The following is a 24,016-nucleotide window of genomic DNA, read 5'->3' on the forward strand; positions in this document are numbered from 1 at the left end:
TTATGCAGTCATTTTAGAAAGTGAGCATGAGGTTCTGAGAAATACCATAGGCAGGCAGGTAGAAGGTGGTCAGGTAGAGCTCATATGAAGTTGATACTATGAATTCATAGTGAGGTTAGTCTGCCCTGATGGTGGACTTTCTCCAGCAGTGCTCACTCAGGGCAGGAATGGAGAAAGAAAACATGCAGAAGTGGGATTTTGCTGCACCACTGAGATATAAAGACAGAGGAGCAAGAGAGGTTAGAATACTGACAGGAATTTTCCTGTAATGATGGACCAAGTAACTTAAGCTGGGTACATGAAGAAAAGGGGAGGCTCCTAGTGCGCTCCTGATGTATTGACACTAAACAGAGGGTTCAGTGGACATGTGTTTCCAAAAAGGTTGAAGATTGACCGTAATTTGGAGTAGTTGAATAAGCAAGCTCCAAATGTAGAAGTTTTTGTCAAAAAATGGAATTCTTGAATAAGTGACTTCAGATAAAAAGTAGTTATAGGTGACAAGAAAGTCTTTTCTGTCTCTATAATATGTATGTCTTGCTTTTGTAATCACAAAATAGGTGTAAAACAAAAGACATCCTCATTTTTCTTTAAATTGCAGTCAATATTTTAAACTGCTAAAGGAATGAAAGGAAGTCTAGAGAGAAAGGAGTAAATAGTGAATAAAAAATCTTCGGTGATTAAAAAGTTTAAGTGGAATTAAACCAACAGTAAACATCTTCTCAGTTTCTGAAATCCATTCGAGATTTTATATCCCATTCCCCAGGACAGCTGTCTCTAGGAACCCACTTCCAGCCTGAGTGTTCCGTTAGCTTAGGAACAAGGAGCTGTTCTCCCAGCCTGGCTCACAGTGGCTGCCTCTGAAAGAAAAAGGACATGATCTGTTCTTGTAGGCATAGTTAGGGGAAAAAAGAAGGTGCGTTATAATTTTAAAAATATTTTTGAGGTTTAATATTCAAATGGAGGAAATTTCTTAGCATCGTTATACCATATATGTGATATATTAGTATTAGGATCAGAGTTTCAAACTGTATCTTACTTCTAGTAGGGACTTAGAGATCATCTAGTTCAGCAAATTTATTTTCACATGAAGAAACTGAGATTTAAAGAATGATTGAATCAATATTCTAACTTCGGAGGAGCTTCAAGATGGTGGAAGCATAAGACGCAGAGATCACCCTCCTCCCCACAGATACATCAGAAATACATCTACATGTGGAACAACTCCTACAGAACACCTACTGAACGCTGGCAGAAGACCTCAGACCTCCCAAAAGGCAAGAAACTCCCCACGTACCTGGGTAGGGTAAAAGAGAAAAGAAAAAACAGAGACAAAGAATAGAGACGGGACCCGCACCAGTGGGAGGGAGCCGTGAAGGAGGAAAGGTTTCCACACACTAGGAGCCCGTTTGCGGGCGGAGACTGTGGGTGGCGGAGGGGGGAAGCTTCAGATTAATGGAGGAGAGCACAGCAACAGGGGTGCGGAGGACAAAGCGGAGAGATACCCGCCCAGAGGATCGGTGCTGACCGGCACTCACCATCCTGAGAGGCTTGTCCGCTCATCCGCCGGGGTGGGCGGGGGCTGGGAGCTGAGGCTTGGGCTTTGGAGGTCGGATCCCATGGAGAGGACTGGGGTTGGCGGCGTGAACACAGCCTGAAGGGGGTTAGTGCACCACAGCTAGCCGGGAGGGAGTCTGGGAAAAGGTCTAGAGCTGCCGAAGAGACAAGAGACTTTCTCTTGTCTCTTTGTTTCCTGGTGCGTGAGGAAAGGGGATTAAGAGCACCGCTTAAAGGAGCTCCAGAGACGGGCACGAGCCGCGGCTAACAGCGCGGAACCCAGAGACGGGTATGAGACACTAAGGCTGCTGCTGCTGCCACCAGGAAGCCTGTGTGCAAGCACAGGTCACTATCCCCACCTCCCCTCCCGGGAGCCTGTGCAGCCCGCCATGGCCAGGGTCCCGTGATCCAGGGACAACTTCCCCAGGAGAACACACGGCGCGCCTCGGGCTGGTGCAACGTCATGCTGGCCTCTGCTGCCACAGGCTCGCCCCGCAACCGTACCCCTCCCTCCCCACCGGCCTGAGTGAGCCAGAGCCCCCGAATCAGCTGCTCCTTTAACCCCGTCCTGTCTGAGTGAAGAACAGACGTTCTCAGGCGACCTACATGCAGAGGTGAGACCAAATCCAAAGCAGAACCTCAGGAGGTGTGCGAACAAAGAAGAAAAAGGAAAATTTCTCCCAGCAGCCTCAGGAGCAGTGGATTAAATCTCCACAATCAACTTGATGTATGCTGCGTCTGTGGAATACCTGAATAGACAACGAATCATCCCAAATTGAGGAGGTGGACTTTGGGAGCAACGATATATATATATATATATATATTTTTTTTCCCCCCTTTTTCTCTTTTTGTGAGTGTGTATGTGTATGCGTCTGTGTGTGATTTTGTCTGTATAGCTTTGCTTTTACCATTTGTCCTAGGGTTCTGTCCTTTTTTTTTTTTTTTTTTTTAGCACTTGTTATCATTGGTGGATTTGCTTTTTGGTTTTGTTGCTCTCTTCTTTTTTTATTACTTTAAAAATTTTTTAATAATTATTTTTTATTTTAATAACTTTTATTTTACTTTATTTTATCTTCTTCTTTCTTTCTTTTCTTTTTTTCTCTCCCTTTTATTCTGAGCTGCATGGATGACAGGCTCTTGGTGCTCCAGCCAGGCGTCAGAGCTGCGCCTCTAGGTAGGAGAGCTAAGTTCAGGACACTGGTCCACAAGAGACCTCCCAGCTCCATGTAATATCAAACGGTAAAAATCTCACAGAGATCTCCATCTCAACACCAATACCCAGCTCCACTCAAAGATCAGCAAGCTACAGTGCTAGACACCCTATGCCAAACAACTGGCAAGACAGGAACACAACCCCATCCATTAGCAGAGAGGCTGCCTAAACTCATAATAAGGGCACAGACAGCCCAAAACACACCACCAGACATGGACCTGCCCACCAGAAAGACAAGATCCAGCCTCATCCACCAGAACACAGGCACTAGTCCCCTCCACCAGGAAGCCTACACAACCCACTGAACCAACCTTAGCCACTGGGGACAGACACCAAAAACAACGGGAAATACGAACCTGTAGCCTGCAAAAAGGAGACCCCAAACACAGTAAGTTAAGCAAAGTGAGAAGACAGAGAAACACACAGCAGATGAAAGAACAAAGCAAAAACCCACCAGACCTAACAAATGAAGAGGAAATAGGCAGTCTAGCTGAAAAAGAATTCAGAATAATGATAGTAAAGATGATCCAAAATCCTGGAAATAGAATAGAGAAAATACAAGAAACATTTAACAAGGACCTAGAAGAACTAAAGAGCAAACAAACAGTGATGAACAACACAATAAATGAAATTAAAAATTCTCTAGAAGGGATCAATAGCAGAATAACGTAGGCAGAAGAAGGGATAAGTGACCTGGAAGATAAAGTAGTGGAAACAACTACTGCAGAGCAGAATAAAGAAAAAAGAATGCAAAGAATAGAGGACGGTCTCAAAGACCTCTGGGACATTAAACACACCAACATTCGAATTATAGGGGTCCCAGAGGAAGAAGAGAAAAAGAAAGGGACTGAGAAAATACTTGAAGAGATTATAGTTGACAACTTCTGTAATATGGGAAAGGAAATAGTTAATCCAGTCCAGGAAGCACAGAGAGTCCCATACAGGAAAAATCCAAGGAGAAACACACCAAAACACATATTAATCAAACTATCAAAAATTAAATACAAATAAAACATATTAAAAGCAGCAAAGGAAAAACAACAAATAACACACAACGGAATCCCCATAAGGTAAACAGCTGATCTTCCAGCAGAAACTCTGCAAGCCAGAAGCGAGTGGCAGGACATATTTAAAGTGATGAAAGGAGAAAAACCTACAACCAAGATTACCCAGCAAGGATCTCATTCAGATTTGACAGAGAAATTAAAACCTTTACAGACAAGCAAAAGCTAAGAGAATTCAGCACCACCAAACCAGCTATACAGCACATGCTAAAGGAAATTCTCTAGGGAGGAAACACAAGAGAAGGAAAATATCTACAATAACAAACCCAAAACAATTAAGAAAATGGTAATAGGAACATACATATCGATAATTACCTTAAATGTAAATGGATTAAATGCTCCCACCAAAAGACACAGACTGGCTGAATGGATACAAAAACAAGACCCATATATATGCTGTCTACAAGAGACCCACTTCAGACCTAGAGACACATACAGACTGAAAGTGAGGGGATGGAAAAAGATATTCCATGCAAATGGAAATCAAAAGAAAGCTGGAGTAGCAATTCTCATATCAGATAAAACAGGCTTTACAACAAAGACTATTACAAGAGATAAAGAAGGAAACTACATAATGATCAAGGGATCAATCCAAAAAGGAGATATAACCATTGTAAATATTTATGCACCCAACATAGGAGCACCTCAATACATAAGGCAAATGCTAATAGCCATAAAAGGGGAAGTTGACAGTAACATAATCATAACCGGGGACTTTAACACCCCACTTTCAGCAATGGACAGATCATCCAAAATGAAAATAAATAAGGAAACACAAGCTTGAAATGATACATTAAACAAGATGGACTTAATTGATATTTATAGGACATTCCATCCAAAAATAACAGAATACACATTTTTCTCAAGTGCCCATGGAACATTCTCCAGGATAGATCATATTGTGGGTCACAAATCAAGCCTTGGTAAATTTAAGAAAATTGAAATAGTATCAAGTATCTTTACTGACGACAACGGTATGCGACTAGATATCAATTACAGGAAAAAGTCTGTAAAAAATACAACACATGGAGGCTAAACAATATACTACTTAATAACCAAGAGATCACTGAAGAAATTAAAGAGGAAATCAAAAAATACCTAGAAACAAATGACAATGTAAACACGATGACCCAAAACCTAAGGGATGCAGCAAAACCAGTTCTATGAGGGAAGTTTATAGCAATACAATCCTACCTTAAGAAACAAGAAACATCTCAAATAAACAACCTAACCTTACACCCAAAGCAATAGGAGAAAGAAGAACAAAAATACCCCAATGTTAGAAGAAGGAAAGAAATCATAAAGATCAGATCAGAAATAAATGAAAAAGAAATGAAGGAAATGATAGCAAAGATCATTAAAACTACAAGCTGGTTCTTTGAGAAGGAAAACAAAATTGATAAGCCATTAGCCAGACTCATCAAGAAAAAAAGGGAGAGGACTCAAATCAATAGAATTAGAAATAAAAAAAGAAAAGTAACAACTGACACTGCAGAAATACAAAGGATCATGAGAGATTACTACAGGCAACACTATGCCAATAAAATGGACAACCTGGAAGAAATGGACAAATTCTTAGAAAAGCATAACCTTCTGAGATTGAACCAGGAAGAAATAGAAAATGTGAACAGACCAATCACAAGCACTGAAATTGAAACTGTGATTAAAAATCTTCCAGCAAACAAAAGCCCAGGACCAGATGGCTTCATAGGCGAATTCTATCAAACATTTAGAGAAGAGCTAACACCTATCCTTCTCAAATTCTTCCAAAATATAGCAGAGGGAGGAACACTCCCAAACTCATTCTACAAGGCCACCATCACCCTGATACCAAAACCAGACAAAGATGTTACAAAGAAAGAAAACTACAGGCCAATATCACTGATGAACATAGATGCAAAAATCCTCAACAAAATACTAGCAAACAGAATCCAACAGCACATTAAAAGGATCATACACCATGATCAAGTAGGGTTTATCCCAGGAATGCAAGGATTCTTCAATATACGGAAATCAATCAATGTGATACACCATATTAACAAATTGAAGAATAAAAACCATATAATCATCTCAATAGATGCAGAAAAAGCTTTCGACAAAATTCAACACCCATTTATGATAAAAACCCTCCAGAAAGTAGGCATAGAGGGAACTTACCTCAACATAATAAAAACCATATATGACAAACCCATAGCCAACATTGTCCTCAATAGTGAAAAACTGAAACCATTTCCACTAAGATCAGGAAGAAGACGAGGTTGCCCACTCTCACCACTACTATTCAACATTGTTTTGGAAATTTTAACAACAGCAATCAGAGAAGAAAAAAAATAAAAGGAATACAAATCGGAAAAAAAGAAGTAAAGCTGTCATTGTTTGCAGATGACATGATACTATACATAGAGAATCCTAAAGATACTACCAGAAAACTACTAGACCTAATCAATGAATTTGGTAAAGTAGCAGGATACAAAATTAATGCACAGAAATCTTGCATTCCTATACACTAATGATGAAAAATCTGAAAGAGAAATTAAGGAAACACTCCCATTTACCATTGCAACAAAAAGAATAAAATACCTAGGAATAAACCTACCTAGGGAGACAAAAGACCTGTATGCAGAAACCTATAAGACACTGATGAAAGAAATTAAAGATGATACCAACACATGGAGAGATATACCATATTCTTGGGTTGGAAGAATCAACATTGTGAAAATGACTCTACTACCCAAAGCAATCTACAGATCCAATGCAATCCCTATCAAACTACCACTGGCATTTTTCACAGAACTAGAACAAAAAAATTCACAATTTGTATGGAAACACAACAGACCTCAAATAGCCAAAGCAATCTTGAGAACAAAAAACGGAGCTGGAGGAATCAGGCTCCCTGACTTCAGACTATACTACAAAGCTACAGTAATCAAGACAGTATGGTACTGGCACAAAAACCGAAAGATAGATCAATGGAACAGGATAGAAAGCCCAGAGATAAACCCATGCACATATGGTCACCTTATCTTTGATAAAGGAGGCAGGAATGTACAGTGGAGAAAGGACAGCCTCTTCAATAAGTGGTGCTGGGAAAACTGGACAGGTACATGTAAAAGTATGAGATTAGATCACTCCCTAACACCATACACAAAAATAAGCTCAAAATGGATTAAAGACCTAAATGTAAGGCCAGAAACTATCAAACTCTTAGAGGAAAACATAGGCAGAACACTCTATGACATAAATCACAGCAAGATCCTTTTTGACCCACCTCCTAGAGAAATGGAAATAAAAATAAACAAATGGGACCTAATGAAACTTCAAAGCTTTTGCACAGCAAAGGAAACCATAAACAAGACCAAGAGACAACTCTCAGAATGGGAGAAAATATTTGCAAGTAAAGCAACTGACAAAGATTAATCTCCAAAATTTACAAGCAGCTCATGCAGCTCAATATCAAAAAAACCAAACAACCCAATCCAAAAATGGGCAGAAGACCTAAATAGACATTTCTCCAAAGTAGATATACAGATTGCCAACAAACACATGAAAGAATGTTCAACATCATTAATCATTTGAGAAATGCAAATCAAAACTACAATGAGATATCATCTGACACCTGTCAGAATAGCTGTCATCAAAAAATCTACAGACAATAAATGCTGGAGAGGGCGTGGAGAAAAGGGAACACTCTTGCACTGTTGGTGGGAATGTAAATTGATACAGCCACTATGGAGAACAGTATGGAGGTTTCTTAAAAAACTAAAAATAGAACTACCATATGGTGCACCAATCCCACTACTGGGCATATACCCTGAGAAAACCATAATTCCAAAAGGGTCATGTACCAAAATGTTCACTGCAGCTCTATTTAGAACAGCCAGGACTAGGAAGCAACCTAAGTGTCCATCAAGAGATGAATAGATAAAGAAGATGTGGCACATATATGCAATGGAATATTACTCAGCCATAAAAAGAAACGAAGTTGAGTTATTTGTAGTGAGGTGATGGACCTAGAGTCTGTCATACAGAGTGAAGTAAGTCAGAAAGAGAAAAACAAATACCGTATTCTAACACATATATATGGAATCTAAAAAAACAAGAAGAAAATGGTCATGAAGAACCTAGGGGCAGGACATGAATAAAGATGCAGACCTACTAGAAAATGGACTTGAGGAAATGGGGAGGGGGAAGGGTAAGCTGGGACAAACTGAGAGAGTGGCATGGACATATATATACTACCAAATGTAAAACTGATATCTAGTGGGAAGCAGCCACATAGCACAGGGTGGTAAGCTCGCTGCTTTGTGACCACGTTAGAGGGGTGGGATAGGGAGGGTGGGAGGGAGGGAGATGCAAGAGAGAAGATATATGGGGATATATGTATATGTATAGCTGATTTACTTTGTTATAAAGCAGAAACTAACACACCACTGTAAAGCATTTATACTCCAATAAAGATGTTAAAAATATAAATATTCTTGCTTCTTTTCCGCCACCGTATCCTGGTGAGGGTGTGCAACTTGCTAAACATAGAATCTAAACCTTTCCTGATAAAATGTAAAATCTTAGTTCCCATATTCAAAGCAAAACTGAATGCCTTCTCTACTCTTGTGTTTTTGGTCTGGTGAGATTCTCAATTAATGGCATAACTTTAGAGCAGCATTTCCCAAACTGTGTTCCAACAAAAGTTAATAGATGTTCTATTAATGTTGTATGATATATTCTCCCTTGGAAAGGCACACCTTACATGAGCGTATAAAAACCTATCATATGTCCTGAAGTGAATTACATTTTAAAACTTTACTTAACCTAGTCAAATTTACTATATATTTTTAAGGATTAGATTGTTTTGATGATAGAGCAGGAACAAACTTCAGGGATTTATTTACAGGCATGCAATTGTATGGAGAAACCATCATAAATGCTTATTGAACTTGCGTACCCTTTTCCTCAGTATTCTACCAAGGCCTTCCAGGGTGGATGCACTGGAACACAGCAAGCAGCCTTGGAGAAATTTGGAAAGGATGGTAAGGCAACATTAAAGCATCCACTATCACAGCAAACAGAAGAGTCACCGTTAAAATGGCCACCTATGGGGATGACCTAAGGCTTCAACTAACAAAGATCATCTCCTAAAGCAACTAAAAATTACAGTCATTAGATTTTTATGGCTGGTCAAAGCATTGATTCTAAAAGGCCTATTAAAAATGTAGTTATTTGAAATGGAAGGGACAATATATCAGAAGGGTAGGTTGATGTATGAACATGCAAAATGAGATTGCTATATTCCAACATTTCTTTAACAATCATTTAATAAAATGTTTCAGTGAAGAATAGGCCATCCAAACAAAGAGTCTTGTGGGTATTTACCTTATTCAAGTAAAATGGAGAGAATTACAGAGGATACATTTTTAAATTGGCTTTTAAAAAATCTTACATGCCATAAAATATACACTTCTAAAGTGTACGATTCAGTGGTTTTTAGTATATTAACAAAGTTATGTAACTATAACTAAAATCTGATTCCAGACATTTCCCTCACCCCCAGAAGAATCCTTATGCCCATTTGCAATCACTCCAAATTCCCTCTGCTCCCAGACTCTGGAAACCATTAGTCTTTCTCTTTCTATGGATTTGCCTCTTCTGGACATTTCATAGAAATGGAATCTTGCAATATGTGCCTTTATGTGTCTGGCTTCTTTCACTTAGCATAATGTTTTCAAGATTCATCCATGTTAATAGCGTGTATTAATAGTTCATTCCTCTTTCTGGCTGAATAATATTCCATTGTATGGATACACCACATTTTATTTATCCTTCATCAGCTGATGGACATTTGGCTCATTTATATTTTTTGAAAATTATGAATAATGTTGCTATAAACATTCCTGTATAAGCTTTTGTGTAGTCATATGTTTCAGTTCTCTTGGGTATATACCTAGAAATGGCATTTCTGGATCAAATTGTAACTCTATGTCTAAATTTTTGACAAACTGCTAAAGTGCTTTCCAAAGTGGCTGTACCGTTTTGCTTTCGCACTAACGGTGTAAGAGGGTCCCAATTTTTCCATATCCATGCAAACATTTTTTTTGGTCCATCTTTTTGATTCTAGCCATCTTAGTGGGTAAGAAATGTTATCTTATTGTGGTTTTGATTTGCATTTCCCTAATGGCTAATGATGTTGAGCATTTTTACCTGTGCTTATTGGCTGTATGTTTATCTTCTTTGGAGAAATGTCTATTTAGGTTCTTTGCCCATTTTGAATTTGGGTTATATGCCTTTTTATTGTTGAGCTATTCATATATTCTGTATACTAGTCCCTTATCAGATATGATTTACAAATATTATTGATATCTCCCATTCTGTGGATTGTCTTTTCACTTTCTTGATAGTGTCCTTTGAATCATAAATGCATTCATTAAAAATTTTCTCTTCCTTATAATTTTTTAATTGAAGTATAGTTTCTGTATAATATTATACATTATAGGTGTACAATATTGTGATTAACAATTTTTAAAGGTTATACTCCATTTATAGTTATTATAAAATATTGGCTATTTTCCCTGTGTTGTACAGTATATCCTTATAGGTTATTATTATTATTTTTTAATTAATTAATTTATTTATTTTTGGTTGCTACTCTTCATTGCAGTGCACAGGCCTCTCACTGCGGTGGCTTCTGTTGTTGTGGAGCATGGGCTCTAGGCGCGCGGGCTTCAGTAGTTGTGGCATGCGGGCTCAATAGTTGTGGATTGCAGGCTCTAGAGCGCAGGCTCAGTAGTTGTGGCACACGGGCTTAGTTGCTCCGTGGCATGTGGGATCTTCCCAAACCGGGGCTCAAATCCGTGTCCCCTGCATTGGCAGGCAGATTCTTAACCACTGCGTCACCAGGGAAGTCCCTCCTTGTAGCTTATTTTATACCTTATTTATAGTTTGTACCTCTTACTCCTCTACCCCTTCATGCCCCTCCCCCCTTCCCTCTCCCCACTGATAACCACTAGTTTGTTCTCTATATTTGTGAGCCAAATGCATTCATTTTTATATCAGCTATCTTAGAATTGAAAACTTGGAGGCAGTGGCTAACAGTGAATGAAAATTTAACAGATACAAATAAAATAAATGTCCAAGAACATATTATTCTATGGGACTCTTTTCATTTCTTTAAATTCAACTAGCTAGAATTATTTGCTAAATATTTTCCCATTCAAATTTTTGGAATGAAGGATTTGCCTTTTGAATAGAATTCTTAACTTCATTGTAAAGAACATGATGTTCTTGCCTTCATGCTTTCTCATAAAACTGGCTCTTTATTGTACCCTTTGCTTAATGAGTAGGAAGAGACCTTGGAGCAAGTTTATTTCATGGTGAGGCACAAAGATACAATAGATGGGTGATAGTGCAGCTCACATACACAGTTTCCCAAACATTGCAGGTGAAAACTTTCCTGACTCTTCTTTCTCAACCATGTCTCAATGAGAATGGAACAAGTCGAGGATGAGCAAAATCTTAAAGCAACAAGAGGTTCCAAAAACAGTATCAGGGACTCACTTTCAGTTTGGAAAGTAATGTTTCCCCTGGATATCTAGTGGGATATCTTTGTAATAATTATAATGATAGTGGCAAAATACTTGGTATTTTTTATGGAATGTGTCCTATACATACATTAATCCAGTTAACCCTGTGAAGTAGATATTTTAAGTATCTCCACTCTCAGATGAGGAAACTAATTTTTAGAGGTTAAATAAATTGCCTTAGATTGCACAACTACTTAATGGTCAAACCATGAAATCCCTTTCAAAGAGGGGTTTAAAAGGGAGAACCTTGGTTCTATACTGAAAATGCCAAAGGCAATCAACTTCTACTACAGGCCTCTGCTGATTATTTGATTTCTAAGGCAGCCTTCTTACCCTAAAAGTCTGGCCACCTATGACTGTTTCCATTGTCTGTTCAGGGTTGGGATGATGATGTGTGTGGATTTTGATGAGGAGGATAATAACAGCAACATCAGTAACAATAATAACTTCTTTGAGCATCTCCACTGGCCAGGTACATTCCCTTTGTCACCATAAATTTCTGCAACAGTATTCTAAGGTAAGACATTTATAACCAGTTTACCAATGAAGAAACTGAGGTGTACAGTGGGCTATGACTACTTTGGGGTTATGCAGTGGCAGAACTGAGAATGAAACTAGTTTTATTTGACTTTGAAATACTGGCCATCATTACCTGAAGATTTAGGACCTTTTTTGACCAATCTGTCACCATCTTTTAGTTATCAGTGGCTCCCTTAGATGGGCATCACACTGGATTTACATTGTATATGAGAACAGAGAAATGACATATAAATTTAGCAGAATGTAATTAATTTTACAGTCAAAATAAGCCAAGAGGAAAACAAGTCCCAGTAGTTACCTATTGGTTGCCTGGCAGTTTCTCCTCTTTGCACCAACTAATAGCCCTGATTGCCACATGGAGCCCTGTGGATATGGGGAGGTGACACAGCTGGGGAGTATAAATCATGCTTGATCTAATCCAATCAGGAAACTGTTTTTCCCGGATGCAGTAACTGGCTCACAGGTGACCTGATCTTGTCCAATCAGAATGAATTTATGACTTTTCCTGGGGATGCTGGGAAAAATGCTCTTGTCTGGTGTGAGGGGGAACAGCCTCAAACTACTGCAGCCATTTTTGTTTACACAAGGAAGTCATCCGGAGGACTGGTAAGTAGAACTGAGGAACTGGGAGCTTTGTTGAGAATTGCACCTAGTCTCAATGCCATCATGAACTATCATGCTGGAAGCTTGGTCAGGCTCTGGGCCTTTGAGGCCTGTGAATCAATAAGTTCCCTTTATCTGTTCTTCCATTTTTTTTTTTTTTTTGCGGTACGCGGGCCTCTCACTGCTGTGGCTTCTCCCGCCGCGGAGCAAAGGCTCTGACGCGCAGGCCCAGCGGCCACGGCGCGCAGGCCCAGCGGCCACGGCCCACAGGCCCAGCCACTCCGCGGCACGCGGGACCCTCCCGGACCGGGGCACGAACTCGAGCCCCCTGCACCGGCAGGCGGACCCCCAACCACCGCGCCACCAGGGAAGGCCTGTTTATCCATTTTGAAATGGTTTCCTAATGCTTGCAACATGTCTATACTGATGCCACCTTCTTCTGATCCCACTTGCTGGCCCCAGGATTCACATTTCCTTTTGTTCATATGACATCTTGTCTTACTAGTCTGTATTTCATGTATCATCAGGTTTTTTTTTTTAACCTGTACTACTATAAGCTTCTTATTGCCTTGTTATGCCCTCAAAGAATATTAGTTGCATTAAGAGGAAACATGCCGCTTTCCAAATTATATTTCACATAAGTGATACATACTACCTGTTTAAGATTTTTAAAGGGTAGAGAAAATAAAATCAAGTTTAGAAGCAGAGGCGCTTGATGTCTACATAAGTTTTCTTATTTAGTAGCAATAAACTATCTAGCTGAGTAGCAAAGAAATTCAATGCCTGTCAGTGATGTTTTTACTTGGCATTATTATTAAAACTCTCACATTGCCATTCAGTTAGCTACTCTGCAAAGCAGACTGTTGTACACTGAAAATGAGCAGTCAGGTGCAAAGAAAAGGTGTGGGTGAGTGTGTGTGTTGTTAATTTCACACTCACAAACAAAATCAATATTGTGATATAGTTAACCAATTTCTAACAAATAAGTGTATTTTGAAATATTCAACAAATTTAGCTCATCAGCCTATGTGCCTCTCAATTAAAGGTGTTAAATATTTTTATTATGAGGAACTCTTTATACTGGCAGAAATGTGAAGATCCCCACTCTCACAGTAATATGGTTTAGTAGCTATTATGCAAGAAGGTAATTTTGAATGATATTGGACTGTATGTAAATCTAATAGAAAATTTAAATAATTTATAACAATCACAAATTTGAGGATATATGGCACTTAAGGGGTGTATATGTAGGTAGGTACAGGTTGGTTAGAAGTTGGGGAAAGTAGCTATTGAGCTCAAATATCCAGGGTGAAGAATAGCTGAGCCATAGCTTTCCAATGATCAATTTTGAATGGATTTATGAGAGAAATGACCCTGTAAGAGATTTGAGATTAATGGCAAAGAGTGACTTAGTGGTTTTGAGAGAGAAGTTTGTTATAGGTCCTTGGTATTTCATTGAAAAATGAAATGAAATGAATGAATGAAATGAATGATGAATAGATTACAGTGTGTATACATAGATATGTCTGAGATAAGGTTGAGGTGACATGAGTCATCTGAGTGGGAAAAAAAATAAGACTATAAACTCCCTGACTCCATTTTCCTTTTCATTTCCTTGGCTGAGACATTATTAGTTACCTTTAATTCCCAAGTTGTTTTGGCTTCTATGATGTTGTTCTTTTGCACCATGATCCTATGAACTCTCGTATATGCTATTGTTTTCTAATTAACATTGGAAAATAAAGAAATCTCTAGATGTGAGAAGAGTTAGGAAACTCAGAAGATGATTGCATATCATCTGTGCTTTTTGAATGTTAAAGAGTGGAGGGAAAGAAAACTGTTTAATGGCATCATAAGAATTTGTTCTTTTGGAGCTAATCCAAAACAGTTTCAGGCATGGCTATGTAGAGATGTGATTTATAATTCAATTTAGAGGCTATATAACATACCAGTTTAAAATAGGCGATCTGAAGTAAGAGCAGTTCAGTCACTTCAGTCTCTCACTTCAGGGATACAGTCTCTGACCCTTAAAAACTGTGTGACCTTGAACTTGCTACTCAACCTTTTTATGCCTCAATTTTGCAGCATGGAGTTGTTTGAGAATTCAATGAGATAATTTATATAAAACACTTGGAATAGTGTCTGGAACTTCGAAAGTTTCAACTAATGTTTGTTGTTTTTATGATTCTTTCTCATTAATGAGGTATTACCAGTGTTATTCTACATTGCAAAATATGTATGTCCGCTTTTTTATTTGCATAAAACGGTTCACTGGTTCATCAGCATTAATTCTCAATAAATCTAACCATTGACTGTTAATACACATTTAATCATTATTGTGAGTGGGTAAAAATATGACTTCAGACATTGACCTAGTGCATGAAGTAAATCTATTCATTTAAAGTTGTCAAACTTTCCTGACCAAATTTTTAGTTAGAATCATCAGAATTGGAACATATTCTTAGAAAAAGCATGGAATAGCAAGCTACCTTCCACATATCTCTAAACTCTGAACTTTCCAGCCATTATGCATTTTGACTCTGATGATCTCTGAAGACAGAAAAAAAAATTAGCTGTTTTTCGCATGCTGTTCAGAATGAAGTCTTACACCACAAGCAAAAACAATTACTCATAAATGAGTGACAACGTAGTGGCCTTACAATATTAAGGAAGTGATAACTTTTTTTTTAACTGTAGGTGAATTAGGATCAATATTCTTGGTCAAGCTTGAGATAATTTCCAAAGTATTGCAGTATAGAGAAGGCAAATATTGATTGAAACAAAGAACACAGCCTCAGAAAATCCTGCAGTGATTAATTTAAATGCTTTATATTTGAACAATGGAATAAGTATCATTGAAGTTAATTGGCAGTCAATACATTCTATGCAGTACAGCCCAATTGATTATGCACCCAACAACAAAATGTCTAATTGTATAAATGCACAGTATCCTTTATTAACATTAATGCCCTTTCCACCTATCTATTTGCACTATGTACAATGTGTAATATTGTATTAATCATTAATAAATTGTACTGATTGCATCAGTCATTAATTAATCATTAATCACTCTCAAACAATAGAATTTTAATATTCTCATTGCACAGTTTGAAAAGCCCATATGTACAACTCACAATCATGTCACTCTGAAGTTGGGCAATGAATCTATTGTAGACGCTTTTACTGAAGTTCATAAAATTTAGGTAACTTTCTTTAAAGTCAAATAGAGTTTATCAGTGGCCAGAGATGACAACAGATTTCTGTGAAATTATGGCATCACAGAGTCACACATCCAATTCAACTACAATTCTTTTATGTCAAATCTTACCAGAGACATTGAGTTTTGAGAATTTTGGTGTAGGATGACCTAGAACTTGGCATAAGTATATGGTACAGATCATGTTTGGGGTTAACAAGACCTTTGTAGTGGCTCTTGTTGATCACTTTCATTTGCCAAGTTGCTTGTTGGAGCATTTCTTGTACTGACCCAAGGATGGAGAAATAAACACACATTTATCTCATGCAAAGGTTTATATAACCAACTCTAAATGTACAAATTGCAAAGAGCACAGAGTTAATTAAAATTCTCAGGTGATCCTTAGGTCTCATATATGTTTTGGCTTATTCCTCTTCCAAATTTTTGCAAAGTTACAAAGGTAAAACAAAAGGGATTGACATATATCACTATGACCTTTCTCTCTACACATTGATGAGCAAGATAATAAACAGTGAAACAGAAAGAGTAGGCAGCAGAAGGGAAAAAAAGGGTTCAAGGTCATCTGCTTATATATTAGGTTTAGTATAATCATGAGTTGACTGCTTTTGGATAATTACTTTCCAAATTAGATGAGGGCAATGAGTCCAATTTTTATTTCTGAAAAAACTGAACACCCCCCTCATTCCCCATAATTCGCATAATACATGCCCTTCCAAAGTGGCCTGATTACCTTACACTGAATTGTTCCATTGGTAAAGAAGCTTTCGTTGCTTTTGGGCACAAAGGCAGACATGATGAGAGAATGTGGGCTGGTACTTATAAAACGCAGCTGTGCCTTGAGTACACACTGAGCAAAGAATACTACAATAGACCCTCTTTCCTAAACTGACTTATACTTAGGAGACACCAGGCCAAACAAATAGGGAAAAGATAGAAGAAAAGGTTGCTATCAAATGTACTAAACATTTCTCTACAAAAGTCAATGTTAAAATCTGAGTTAGTGAAAATCAGAGGTGGAGATTCTGAAACGAAGAGAATAATAGAGAATAGAGATGATTTTGCTGATTTTCTTTTTCTTCACATTCTCTTCAACTTGTTTGTAAGGGCTGCATTTTTGTAATGGGTTTTTGTAATGTGTCTATTGTGAAGTGTGTGTGTGGGGGGTAGTATTGTATGTGGGTGGTGTTTGTTGTTGTTACGTGTGTGTATGAGTAGTGGTTGATGATATGTGCATGTGTGGTGGTTGATAGTGTGTATGCTTGTTGTTGTGTGTGAGAATGGTGATTAGTGTGCCTGTGTGGGAGGAGCTGTTGTTGTAGTTGTTGTGTGTATGTTTGGTGGGAAGGATGGGTTTAGCCTTTGTCCAGGAAGGCCACTGAATTAATATTTGGCCATTTGAACAAATGAAACTTTGGCATCCTTAGTTTATGGGGAAGCAGAGTTCAATGCTGAGATGCTGGCTCTTTGTTCAAGTCTTTATTGCTCACCAGTGCCAGGGCCAGTGAGATTCTATAGCAAGTGCTGAGGAAGTCCTGAGCCTCCTTCAAAAGCCCCCCACCCCCACCCCCACTTGAACTCTGATTGTTAGGGAGCTTTCCAGCCCCATCCGCCAACTGAAAATCTTTTTAGTCTGCTTTAGGAGGAGACAGTGAATGAATGAGAATGGAGTAAGAGGGAGAGAAAGTGAGAGGGAGAGAAGAGAAAGTTAGGGAGAGAACAAGAGAGCTGTCTCCACTACTGTTGAGATTTGTGCGGCTCTGACATCCCTAGGACAATCTTGACTTTTTCCCTGTGGGGATTCTCCTTGACCATGGGAGTAGTCTGGGTTCCAGGGCTGACAGAATATCTCTGGCGGCACCTCTTGGATTATTTGCAACTTCTATAAATTAGCCTAGGACTAACTGACGTGGTGCTGGGTGGCGTCACAAACTTTCAAAGAACAACCTTTTAACGAACCTCATTGGAGACAAAATTAAACTTTTCAACCATTGACTAAAAAGCCCTGCAAAACTCAAACCCCTAATTCATACTAGACCACAATATCCCCCTTTGGACACATAATAATCTTCCTTCCTTAGATTATTTTTTTATACAAGCAAGTGGAAATGGGGAGGATATCCCTACTTTTTGTTATCTGGTATGTATGCAAGGTGACTCTGCTTCAGTAATTGCAATAGCCAGAGAAGAATGATTGCTTGTTTGATTCTGTAATTGTGTTTTGTCCTCAGAGGTGTATCCCAAAAAATCAATGTCAACTGGCTTTAGAGGTAATGTTTTTAATGGGCCTGCTGCTGCCAGGTTTCCCCGGGTTGCTTAACCAATGTCTCTGCACCAGTGATAGAAGCACTGACTTCAGTAGCCTGGTTCTGAGCAGACCATCTCAGGGGCTCAAATGCTTACAGAGGCCAGACAGATACTATAAATGGGTGGAGCACTTAGGTATACTACAATAGGGAATATGGGGGGCTGTGTGAAACTGGGGAGTGTATCTCATACACAGGAGGGAGGCAGCTGCTACCTGTCCCAGTCAGTTGTTGCCCTGAGGGAATGAGACCTCTGTGATGTGGGAACATCTCTTACAGTTTCTCTCCATATCTGTATAAGAAACAGACTAAATTGGGGTCACGTACAGGTAGACCTGAATGGGTCACCCTGAAGAAAAAGATTAGGGAATCTTCTGATATTAAAATCTCTCAAGGAGGACCAAGTTAGTTTCCTAGGGCTGCCATAACAAACTACCACAAACTGGGTAGCTTAACCTGCAGAAGTTAATTTTTTTGCAGTCTGAAGACTGGAAGTCCAAGATCAAGGTGTTTGCAGTTGGGTTGCTTCTGAGGCGTCTCTCCTTAGCTTGCAGATGGCCAACTTCTCACTGTGTCCTGACATGGCCTTTTCTCTGTGCTCAAGCATCCCTGGAGCTCTAACTTCCATTTGTGTGTTCAAATTTCCTCTTCTTATAAGGATACCAGTCAGGTTGGATTAGGGCCAATCCTAGTGATCTCATTTTAACTTAATCACCTCTTTAAAGGCCCTATCTTCAAATACTGTCACACTCGGAGGTACTGGGGGTAGGACTTCAATTTAGAAATTTTGAGGGGACACAATTCGCCCATAACAAAGCAGCACCCCACAGTCTGGGGTCTGCAGAGGCAGGCAGCTGGGGCATCTGCATCCCATTTTCCACATTCAGACTAGTAGACAAGTATGTATTATAAACAAGGAGTGAACAATTCCAGCATCACATATGCAGTGACTTAATTAATGGTTTAAGCTTATTCCTAGACTAGAATCACCAAAGAAACTTGTGATTAATACAGATTATAAAGGCTTGCTAGAGAGAGTGTGGAAATACTTGACTCCTGCAACAGAGTTAACTTTTTCATGATTGTAAGCTTTATTCCATTCTGGAGATGGCATTGCCCTTAAACAGTTAGTAATCGGTACTTCAGTGCCTTCCGGCATTTGTTACCAAGTGCGGCTCCTATTTTCTAAAAGTATCTGTGGTGAGAAATGGTGGTTTATGCTCTCTGTCTGCGTGTCGCCACAGTCTTAAAAGTAAGTAAATGCTTAGCCTTCCAGATAAAGACTCCCACATTGATGATGAGAACAGTTGTACAGACTGATTTTTCCGGTAAGTCTAGATGAATTTACCTCCTGCGGAAAAAAAAAGCAGAGTACAAATTGAATATCCTAAGGATGTGCTTGAAACTCTTCACTTAAAAAAGAAGCGCATGTGCTTTTTGTTGGGTGGGATGAAAACCAACAATATTGATCTGGTAATTTAAGAATTTGGCACTGAATGTTCTCTCTTCATATTTCTATAACTTCACTTGGTTACTGGATGAATCAAAATGCTGTGTAGGTACTGAAGCACTTTTGCAGCCCTATGGGTAGAACATCAAAATATGGTATCATATCTGGAGACCTAGAAATTAGAGTCTTTTGGAAAAGTCAGAGGTAACAGACATCTGGGATACTTGACCTAAGCTATCCTCATTAGTTTCTCCACTTAAAATTTTGGAATTGGGTCTCAGAGGATTTAGTTCATCCCTATTGGATGTCAGGGGATAGAAAAACAGGGTTTTCAGGGGGTGACATATTTGGGTCATGTGCATCCCAAGGCAGAGAAAGCCTGTCTGCTCAGAAGGAGAAGAAAAAAGGAGGCAAAGCAAGAGAAGAGGAATGGAAGTATCTCACTTCCAGGGCAATGGTGAATGTAACGACAGTTCCTAACTCCCTATTCCTTGTTTCCTTTCCCGGTGTGGATCAGGTGTATTTTCTGCCCTTTGGGTTCAATGAAATATCCATTTATCTTTCTATATCCCACATAAATAAAAACAGTAATTAATTGTGAAAATCATCATCATCCAATTCTGAATAACCATCCTAAATCTTTCAGTTTCTTTCTATGACTTTGCCTTTGTAGTCAATTGTGGTTTTTTCTTTCAGTTTATACTCTCTCCAATTTTTCAAGAAGCAAATATGATCATTTTTACCCCCTGGTTTCTATTACTAATGATCAGATTTTTTATAGTTTAGAAGTTTTATTTCTGAAATAAAACTGGGAGCCAAGTATGCTAATTTTAATGCTGTGGTATTTAACACACTGATGGTCCATATTAGAGCCTCAATAAATACCTGTGGACTGGTTCATTTTGACTTCTTTTCTAAGTCCTTCATATGGCTCAAAGCTTTGTGTTATTGGGTAATACAATGTGTCCTGGCTTCTAGGTGGGTATTGACCTGCTCTGTGCTGTGAAATGACTATGTTAGAATTGGTGCAACAAATCTATCAACTGCCTGAATTCAGATACTGTCAATATATTTCAAATTTCTTATCTTTTATCTGCTGTGGAGGATTGATAAATAATCCAGTCCAGAGAAATTTAGGACTAGATGAAGATTCATTTTCTTGGGTAAGATGTGGGATGATGTGCTGTTTAATTAATGGTATAGTTTGGATCTCTTGTGTGTCTCTAAAATCACCAGGTGTATAGTAAATTGGATAATCAGGAACAGGCCTAAAGTATACTGGCTATTGCTGTCAAGTGTAAAGCCCATGGGATTTTTAACACCAGAAATGTAGTCAGATGCACTTTTCCTTTGGAAGAAAACACTCTCTGAGATTACTGTGATTTGGTAGTTTTGCCTTCAGCTCTAGAAGCTGCTGCCAGGTAATTAGTGGTACATCCTTAGGGCAGCCCCTGCATAGCTGCTACATGTACTTTAGCCAAGAATCTAGCGTCCTTACTGCCTTTATTTGTTCTTTTTACAAAAGGAAATTATAACCTTGTATTTATATAATTAAAAGTGGGGTATGCACAACAATGTGAATGTGATTAACACTACTGAACTGTACATTTAAAAATGGTTAAGATGGTAAATTTTATTTTATGCTTACCACAACTAAAAATCAGAAAAATTAAAAAGTGGTTTGTGATCTTATTTATGGTTTTCCAGAGGCCACAGGCAAGTGCCTACATAGGCTAAAATGGTCCCTTTGGTTTTAAATTTATATTAAATGTTTTCTTGAATTAACACTATCCAGCCATTTACCTTGAATGTTAAATACTTTCAGACATCTCATAAATACCCCTGCATTCCTCCTGTCTGCTTTCCTTCCATGAACATTTATTGAACATTCATGTATCTGGAATGAAAGGGATGAGAAGCAGGATTTGCTCTCTGCCCTCAAGGAGGTGCAGATTGCTTAAGATGACTGACAAGGAAAGACAAAAATTTGAAGACAGATGTGTGTTGTATATGATGTTTAGGAAATCCTGGAGGGGCATGCAGCCACATCTGCAGTGGGGGTAGAGGGTGGCATGCAAGGCTTACCAGAGGAGGCAGAGTCTGAACCGAGTCAGGAAGAGTGGGTAGAGGGGAGCTCGATGAAGAATGGAGAGCAGGGCATTGCAGACAGAGGAACCACATCTAAGAAGGTGAGGAACATGCAGGCACATGAAATGCTGCAAGGAATTTTATATCTTTGGTGACTCGTGTTTGTGTGAGAAGGGGTTGAGAAGAAGTTAGAGAAGGTGGGAAAGTGGCAAGAAATGAGGCCAGAGATATAGACAGGGTCAGACCCTTGTGCACCATGCCCCAAAATTTAAGCCTCACTTAAATGTTTGGGGTAGAACCAGAGAAGGAGTTTGAATAGAAATGACATCAAGTTTGTGGTTTAGAAAAATCACCTTGACAGAGTTGTGGGAATGGATTAAAATGGAAGAAACTGGATGACCTTCCAGTAATTCAGGTGAGAAATAACAAAGGTATGAACTAAAGCTGTGGGGCTGGAAGAGAGGGGAGGAAGTTGAGCAAAAAAGAAGATGATTGAATAGGAGAGGAGTGGGGGGGAAGAAGGAAGCGTCAAGAATGAATAGCTCTTTGAGTGATACACTGAAGATTTGTGCATTTCAGTATATGAAGTTCCTCAAAGTTACTTAAGTTCTTAATAATAGGCATGCTCAAGTGTTTAGGGGTGAAGTGTCTGATGTCTGTAAGCTACTTTTTTTTTTTTTTTTGCGGTACGCGGGCCTCTCACTGCTGGGGCCTCTCCTGTTGCGGAGCACAGGCTCCAGACGCGCAGGCTCAGCGGCCATGTCTCACGGGCCCAGCCGCTCCGCGGCATGTAGGATCTTCCCAGACCGGGGCACGAACCCGTGTCCCCTGCATTGGCAGGCGGACTCTCAACTACTGCGCCACCAGGGAAGCCCTGTAAGCTACTTTGAAATAAGATGGACTGATGGAAGGCTAGATGGATTGATATGTGATAAAGCAACTATAGCACAGGTAGAGTAGAATCTAGGTTTGTAAATATTCACAGTATAGTTCTTTCAATTTTTTCTAGAAGACATAATTTTCAGAATAAAATATAGGGGGGAAAATGTTGCTCCTAAGTTACTTTATGCAGTGTAGAGAAGTTATAATATGCTTTACTATGTAAGAAAAATGCAATATAATTCAAGTTGCCAAGACTATACCCAATAACTGAAGGCCCCATCACATACACTACTTCTATAATATATAGCATTTCTACACTATGGCCATATTAATAAGCTAATGGATATTTTACTTCAGTCTGTTTTTTGTGTGTGTATGTGTGAGCCATATATTCCCCCGCACCCAGTAGCTAGTACAGTGGCAGCAAATAGCCAGAAAAATCATGCATTGCTCTAGATATCAATAGATAACATTATAAAATATTGTTTACCCCAGAATATGTTATTCCCCTTAGAAACTAGTGTAATTGACTTCGGGTACTGTGTGTGAAATGAGGGGAATAAAGTATATTTTTAAAAATATTTATTTATTTAGGCTGCCCTGGGTCTTAATTGCAGACGCAGGATCTTCGTTGCAGCAGGATCTTTTTTAGTTGCAGCACGCGGACTCAGTTGAGGCACACATGCAGGACCTAGTTCCCCAACCAGGGATTGAACCCAGCCCCTCTGCATTGGGAACACAGAGTCTTACCCACTGGACCACCAAGGAAGTCCCGAGGGGAATAAAGTAGTTTTGAAAAACAAACACACAAACAAAGAACTTCCTGATTCATTGTGTCACAAGGGCAGTGATTGTTCCCATAAGCAAGGTAGAGAATCTGGGGAAAAGAGTGGATTTGGGGTAAGGGGGCACAGGCAGAGAGGATTATTTTAGGTTTGGAAATACTGAATCTGAGGTGTCGCTGACAGCTGGACATAATGGTTTTGGAACTCAGAGGAAAGTTCTGTGCTGAAGGGGAGGAATATAGCCAGATGGTCACATAGATGAGATCCTGGGAGGATGGGTAGAGTATAAGAAAAGATGACCAAGATTAGAATTCTGAGGAACATTCGAAGGGACAGGGAAGTTGAATTTTCCCAGGAGACTTGGAAGGCATATACAGATAGGTAGGAGGAAAATGCAGGAGAAAGAGAGAGCATGGGGGGAGGGAAGAGGTAGAGGAGAGGAGAGAGGAGAGGGGAGAGGGGGTGGGGAGGGGGAGAGAGAGAGAGAGAGAGAGAGAGAATGAGAATACACAGATCTGAGAGGAAAGAGCAAATCACGAGGAAGGAATGGCCAACAATGTCAAGTGGTTGCCTGAGGTCAAGGCTAAGGAGTAAACTACTGGGTATGGTGGTTCTAAATGATTAGAAACCATGGTGAGAGCAGTTCCAGTGAAGAGGTGGATTCAGAAGCTGGATTATAGCACAATAAAGAGTTAAGGGGGTTAGAATTTGGATTCAGCAAGTGTAGATTGTTCTTTAAAGAA

At 39.2% G+C, this 24,016-nt stretch overlaps 1 protein-coding gene across 6 annotated transcripts in view; it reads left to right on the forward strand.

Moving 5' to 3' along the window:
* The window catches only part of MACIR (macrophage immunometabolism regulator), a 322,019-nt gene that overhangs the window by 60,948 nt on the left and 237,055 nt on the right, over positions 1 to 24,016 (forward strand). The window lies entirely within an intron of this gene.

The sequence above is a fragment of the Tursiops truncatus genome, chromosome 3 (genome assembly GCF_011762595.2).
Source record: "Tursiops truncatus isolate mTurTru1 chromosome 3, mTurTru1.mat.Y, whole genome shotgun sequence".
Taxonomy (NCBI): Eukaryota; Metazoa; Chordata; class Mammalia; order Artiodactyla; family Delphinidae; genus Tursiops; species Tursiops truncatus.